Source organism: Salmo salar, chromosome 28 (genome assembly GCF_965601325.2).
Source record: "Salmo salar chromosome 28, fSalSal1, whole genome shotgun sequence".
Classification (NCBI taxonomy): Eukaryota; Metazoa; Chordata; class Actinopteri; order Salmoniformes; family Salmonidae; genus Salmo; species Salmo salar.
This window is the reverse complement of record NC_138318.1, coordinates 6,904,419-6,912,043: the sequence shown is the minus strand read 5'-3', so window position 1 is coordinate 6,912,043 and position 7,625 is coordinate 6,904,419.

Genomic DNA, 7,625 nt, shown 5'->3' with positions numbered 1-7,625 from the left:
AGATATGCCAATGTCAGTAAAGCCCTAACACTTGTAGTATTATCAAAACTCGTCTAATGGCCATCTAAGAGTGTGTTTGACAGAGTGAAAGAGAGAAGGAAAGAGAAAAATCCATTGGTTTGTTTTTCTTTCTCTCCCTTCTTCCATGTGTAGGTTTGTCTGCTCTGTTTCACTCCAAAGAGAACAAGGGATATAGAGCTATCAACACCAAACCATGACAGTGTTTTAGGGGATTTTTCCCGCAGTTCCTTAGTCTTTTGCTTTGTGTGTGTTCGGGGGGGTCCCGGTCCAACATCGCGGTGGGGGTGCAGGCTCGCCCCCTCCAACACCCCCAGCTGGCCTAATAAACAGGCGTGGGGAGGGAGGATGGATGATGGGAGGGCCGCTGAAAGATATAGGGTAGGGGGACAGGGCGTGAAGTCCATCTGTACCTGTCAACACTCCTGTAAATCAGACTCTGCAAATAAACACATTGTCCCTCATAGTGAGTATATACCACCACCACCTCATCCACCCTTCTTCCATCTCATACTGCAACTCTGCTATCACTGGGTCAGTCAGGTCACAGAGCAAAGATCAGTGTGTGTGTGTGTGTGTGTGTGTGTGTGTGTAATGGGTGTCTTAGGAATGTTTGGCAGAATGTTTCTTTCCCTGTAAATTCATTATCCTCAGCAAAAACATATATGCACAGATCAATATGCACCACTGTACACATGGTGAACTTTGCAACAATTTCAAAACGGGATGAATCATTTTGTTTTCACCAAGACTTTCATTTTCTGAGGAAATACGTTTTTGTCTTGCGTTGCGCAGCCTTCTCTTAAACATTGCTGGATGGCTCCATGGTTCAAGATGACACATTGAAACATTTGATACATTTCAGCGAAATAATCCAAGACTGAATCAATGTACAGAGAGAAATGTCCCAAGAACTAGAATACTTGACAACTGACAGAGACCCCGGGATGAAAATCTAATTTCATGCACTTTACATTGAAAAGGAATCTAAAATGAATCGAAATGAATAGATTTTTCTTTTCACTTTTCCTTGGGTCTTTAAACCGAGGTTCAACGAAGAATAAACAACAAAAACATAAGTATCTCATTTCCCTTTTGAATGGGTGGAGAGAAGGGGGGAAGAGTTGTGGTCTGACTCCTGAATGACATCATGTGTCCTGATGACTTTAGCATGCCTCGGCGGGCCCCGACGGGCTCGTTGGACTGCTCCGACCGACCGTGGGTACCAGTGGCGAATCGTGGCTTTTGGACCTAGGCCTTCAGTGGGGAATAAAATCTTCCGCCACGTTGTACCAAACTCAGAAATCAAGAAAAATAACATAGCATCACTTAATGCTGACTCAAACAGGCCTGAGCTGCGCTTTGGTCTGCCACTCCCACAGAGACAGCACACATGTGGATAATGCTACCAGCAACAATAACCCAGCTGCTTACACAACCTATGGTATCCTAACGCCATCACTATTACACTATTTCTAAAAGAGACAACAGTGACACATCAAAGGATGTGAGTGTGACCGGCTCGTGATACTGAAAGGACCGGGACTGTAATACTAGCACACTCCATGTAACCCATGATTCTGGAAAGAGATGTTCGACAAGCAGGTGTCCACATACTTCTGGCCATGTAGTGTAGTTAATCATGTACAACTATATTACTGCCCGTTGCAAACATCTTTATCACGTTTAGCACACAAAGTAACCGGTGATCTAAAGTTTAAATGCAACAATGTTTCACACCCATAACACATTTACAAAGAGATAGCTAACAACAGCAAGTGAGCGGCAATAAAAACACAGTTCCACAAAAACACAATTCCAGATGATGATCATTTGAAACATAACTTCTTTCTGAAAGTTCAACTTGAAAAAGGCAAAGCCAACAAATTAGCAACAACATCCTCTTCGGTAACCCCTGCTGTTGCTGTTGCTGCAGCCACAGCACACTATCCTACACCAAAAGCTAGCTAGCTACATGGGAAAACTATTGCTCGCTTTTGCGCAGAGGAAGTTTCCTTAAGTTTTTATAAAAACGGTCCTCCCCATTACAAGTCAAAATGTGATTGGTTGATTCCACTGCCACTCCAAAATTATGCCATAATACAGCTGAAAGGCAGATGCCATCTATTTAACTTTTGGGGGCCTATCTAATGGCTGAACTAGCTAGATGGATTTATCTCCCCAGAGACCACCAATGAAAAATCCTGATTGGATCTTTTTTTCTTAAATCAGAATAATATATAATAATATAATCATAATATCATTGAAATATTATTGAAAAGATTAAATAGAAATTGAAACGAAATGTGTATTTTAAAACGACAACATTTTATTTCTTTTTTTACAATACTTAAGCATTCGCTGATGGCCTAGAAGGCCTTCATGGTTCCCTTCTAGTGGGTGCAGAGGAGAGGAGGAGTGGGATAAGGATAAGCAGACAGTGAGGAATGGTTTAACACACTCCCAGACTTGACAAGGACTTGCTCCAGCCCTCCATCCCTATCAGTCTCTCAGCGGTGGAGGGGGCGATGGAGGGAGAGGTGGACGGCGAAGCAATGGAGGATGGAGCAACAGATTCATGGAAGTCACAAATCTGTGGAATGCGGTACCGAAGGAGCGGTCTGAATTGTTGTAAGTGCCAGAGCAGAGCATTGTCACAGGACAGGAGGGAGAGAAAGAGAGGATAGGAGTCTTAAAGTCAGTGTGAGAAGATATGAATGCGGCCAGAAGAGGACAGAAAAAGCGAGAGACAGATGAACGTGGCGCAAATAAAATCTGGAAATATCTGTAGAATGTCATTTGAGTGATATGCGCTCTTGGGCCAAGACAAACTGAATATAAAACCGCTCAGAATGGACAGTGACACGCTATTCTTCATAGACTCACTAAAAGGGGGCCCGTGGCCAAAAGCCCCTACCATAGTCATAAAATATCAAACAAGAGTCTCTCTCTGGTGGAGCGGGCCAATTGTGTAATCAGAGAAACTTGCAAATGGTCTGTTGACAGTTCATCATCGCTTCGAGTCGTGCGGGCTTCCATAAAATGATGCAGTCCTTTGCGAAGTGATACAATCAAAGAATTAAACCATTCCATATGTTTATGATGGTACGTACTAGCTCATGCTTTGTATGAAGCTCCCCAATGCTCTAGTCTTGTGGTTAGTCCCATCAAATCCAGTTTGAAGTTGATATCTACTGTACAAGGTGGCTGTATTTTGCTGTTTGTAATGGGTATGAGGAAATGCCGAGTCAAGGAGCCATCTCACTAGAGATGATGGTTGAGTTCAAGTCCATTCGGAGTTTCTATATGTCTGTCAATGAGACCCATGATACTTCCACTTCTCTACACCAGCCTTTCTTAAAGTATGGGTTTGCGACCCAATGTGGGTCACAGACCTGTTAATGGTGTCAGAGTACATGTATAATTATTTCATTAATTACTGTAATTGATTTTGGCCAAGTGCAACTGCACTCTCTGTTCAGTGCGCTCTCTGCTTAGCAACGGTGTCTCTGCTCAGTTTGGCAGCTGTGCGAGTGTGTGGAAGATGCCCGAGTGTTTCAAGGTTTACCAGATATTTTTTTTGTTAGTGTTCATGAAGATCACTACGTGACCCACACGCTGCAGTGCTGTTGTTCAGCAGCAGATGATGCGCCGTCAGCCACTGGCTTGTAATTCCCACTCACCATCACTCACTGCTGTCATCGAATGGACTCAAGCTAGCCACAAGTTCTGACCTAGTTCAATTGTCATGAAACACAAATACAGCGATGAGTTTCTCTCTCTTGGTTTAATACAAACTTCGAGAAATAACGAAAGCGCCCACAATGTGTTTTGTGCAGGGAAGTGCTTAGTAATGAGTCTCTCAAAATGAACAAATGAAAACGACACGTCCTGACCAAACATCCACAGCATGACGGTAAACCCAGGGAATTCTTTCAGAACAGGGCATAATGCTTCAGGAAGCAGTGCTTCGACAGTGATTCGACAGTAAGTCCGCTAGCAAGGCATTGTTGTCATTTTATAACAGGTGATGATAAGCAGAAATGAGGGAGTACCATCTCTCATAGTAGTGGATGTTGCTGTATCACATCCGGCTGTGATTGGGAGTCCCATAGGGCGGCGTACAATTGGCCCAGCGTCGTCCGGGTTTGGCAGGGGTAGGCCGTCATAAGAATTTGTTCTTAACTGACCTGCCTAGTTAAATAAAGGTTAAATAAATAAGTAATAATAAAAAAAAGATCTGAGTTTCTCTTTCAAACAATCCCCTTGTACACAGCCAATAGCTAGCTAGCTAACGTTAGCCAAAGCAACCCTAAGTAACAGTACAGAAACTGTTGCTGTTAAAATACAAGCAATCATATATTTTTATTCTGAACTGGAATACACTGATTGACGCAAGATGCCTTTTGAGGCTGAGAAACTGACTGACAAAGCTCTCAATGTTCTGATCCAGATTGGCACCACATACCTGTGCAAGTCAGGGTTCTCAACTGTCAACAACTGAGCCCAGAATAGACCTGCTTGTTGAAAACTTCAACCAATCACACACCTATCAATAGGACTGTGTGTGTGTGTTTTCTGGTCTACATCTGTGTGATGTGATCAATCAGTTTATTCTAGTTCAAAATAAAAAATATTTATTGTATTTTAACAGCAACAGTTCCAACCTAGACACATATGTAAGAGTGTTTTTAATGGGGAAAAATAAACATGAATAGCTATTTATATGGGTATTTCATTTAATTGTTATTTGTCTATGTTGCATTTGTTAATAGGCATAAGGGCAATGAAATGTACCGATATGTACGTATAGTTGCATGTTTTTGTCACAACGTCCACAGAAGGTGGCGCCTCTCCTCGGTCGGGCGGTGTTCGGCGGTCGTCGTCGCCGGCCTACTAGCTGCCACCGATCTGTGTTTCAGTGTCTGTTAGTTATGTCTGTTTTTTGATTGCACCTGTTTCGTGTTTGTCATTAGTGGGGGGGTATTTAGTCTGTCTGTGTTTAGTTAGGATTCGTGCGGGATTGTTCTTTGTTACGTGTGGTGTTATATTGTTTGGTTTACGACTTATTGTATAGGCATTAGGGTTGCCGGTCTGCGCCCCGTCTGCCTTTTGAGCGGAGCTTCTTTTAGTCTTTTTGACTGTTGTGCTCCCAGCCGTATATGGATTTTGCCCTTGGATTTATTAAATCAAGTTTGTTCCAACGGACCTCAGTCTCCTGCGCTTGACTCACGCTTAAAAGTGTTCTATCCCCCCGTGACAGTTTTTGTAAGCTTTGGTCTCAGGAAAACACAGCATTTCTAATTTGGGTCCCAGGCTGAAAAAGTTTAAGAACCCCTGCTCTATATTCTTAGAACCTAAAAGGGTTCTTCGGCTATCTCAATAGGAGAATAACCATTTTTGGTTCCAGGTAGAACCCTTTTGGATTCTATGTTGAAGAACCCTTTCCACAGAGGGTTCAACATGAAACCCAAAAGGGTTCCACCAGGATCCTAAAATGGTCATTCTATGGGGACAGCCGAAAACCCCTTCTGCAACCCCTTTTTCTAAAAATGTACAGCAGGGACAGATAGGCTGCCAACAGTGTGTGTTTGTATACAGAAAGGTCAGTGTATGAGGGGGTCTTGACATCCCTTTGAGATTCCATAGGTTTATTTCACCATGGTCTAAGCTCTGTCTCTGACTGGCTCATACTGTGGAGCTGTCCTAAGAGAGAATGTGTATGTGGGATATGACATAAATCTGATTTAATTCAGCATCCATACAATACATCACTCTTTATCCACTGAGGCTATTTTGTAATTCTTCAATAGCAAACATATTGTCACACTAAACTACCAAGGGCATTTTAGAACCCTCCTCATGACCACTAGTGGGTATGGAAACGTACTTTACCACCAATCAGTGACCAGGCTGTGCTTCTGAGGTGGATTCCAGTCTCCTCCCATTCCCACCCCCACAGAACTACCTGATCCAAAGCATGACCTCACAGGGGTAGAAGGATAGATCACCCCCACAAGAAAAACAACTCACGAGTGGGAGCTGCAAAACTGAGAGATGGATGGAGGCGAGACCGAAACACCACCAAGAGTAGTGTTATGAGGGGATTTTTTGGAACCGACTGCAAAATGACAGTAAATTATAGACTTTATAGGTCGGGTTTGTTGATTAAACACTACTGAATATCTTGTAAACGTTCTCGATGTTAGTGTCTCCATAGAGACCAAAACATGTGAACTTGCAAAGATTTTGGTCTGCAGTTGGTAAAGAGCCACAAGAGAGAACCGATACAAAGGTTAGGGGGGGAATAGTTTTACTGTAGCACATCCTAGACTTCTACAAGCTCCCACGGGTTGGATTTCACGCTTGTTCCGAATGATGCTTCACCTCTCACTGCAATCCTCCGTGGCCACCAACCAACAACTGACTCAACAATATCATCCAGTCAGAGTCAGAGCAAAGGCTCCTGGGATACCTGTCCAGAGACCTAGCTGTCAGGCCCCCCTCCCACTGTCTCCACCAGTCCTATAAACCCAACTGTAAAGGTTAGTAAGGCATGACAGTGGCCACCTCATTGCCTGTTGTAGGACTTCCCTCCCACCCTCCTTCTTTCCTTCCTTCCTCTGTGCAGTCCGATGGAGCTTCAGGCCCAAACCTTATTGGACTTTAAGTTCTGTAAGTTCAGAGGGGTCATCCATTTGTTTTGCGGCTCCTGTAGACCATCCAAGACAAACAGAGGACTCCAGGGCTTGACACTGGACACGGTCATGGCGAGAAGACGCCTGGCGTGTTATTTTAGCGTCCACTTCGCTTGTGTTTATGGCAGTATTTAGGGTATGTGGTTATGCATGCGTTCATAGAATAGCGGAGGGATGGCGGTAGCACGGTGAGCGGTGGTGACATGTTTATGGATAAGAATTACACTATGTTCTCTATATGAACAGTAGCCTACAGTGGAAAAACGTACATAGATGTTCATCATAGAGCGCAATGTTCTTCAAAACAACATAGGGAGATTTAGGGAGAAACCGTTTCTGAACCCATATCGTTTTTGATGCATCACCAAAGACAGAGAAAATGATGCATATTGATCGCATTTCACCGAAAATAATGGCCATGACGAGCCTCATCCAAGGGCTCAACTCCAAGCTGATAGCCAATATGATAGCCAACAGATCCGACATGAGTTATTTCTACAAAGTGAGCTCTGCCAAGAGATGTGTACTTCAGTGATGTACACTGGAGATTTGGAAGCAGAAACATCTGAATCCAGCTAGCTGTCATCATCACTGGTCTTTTGGGAGTTGAAGGGAGAGTGACATTAGGCCACATGGACGTTTGATCCTTCTCCAAAGATTATAAAGAACCCAGCTGTCCATCCCTGTCAAATGACATCTAGCTACTGCATTAGCATGCCATCCAAACTTGGCCATACGGGTCAGGGATGCTGGTGGGAGAAGCTATAGGAGGACGGGCTCATTGTATTGGCTGGAAAGGAATAAACAGAATGTTATCAAACATATGGAAACCACATGTTTGAGTCATTTCCATTTTTTCCAATCCAGTCATTACAATGAGCCCATCCTCCTAAAGCTCCTCCCACCAGC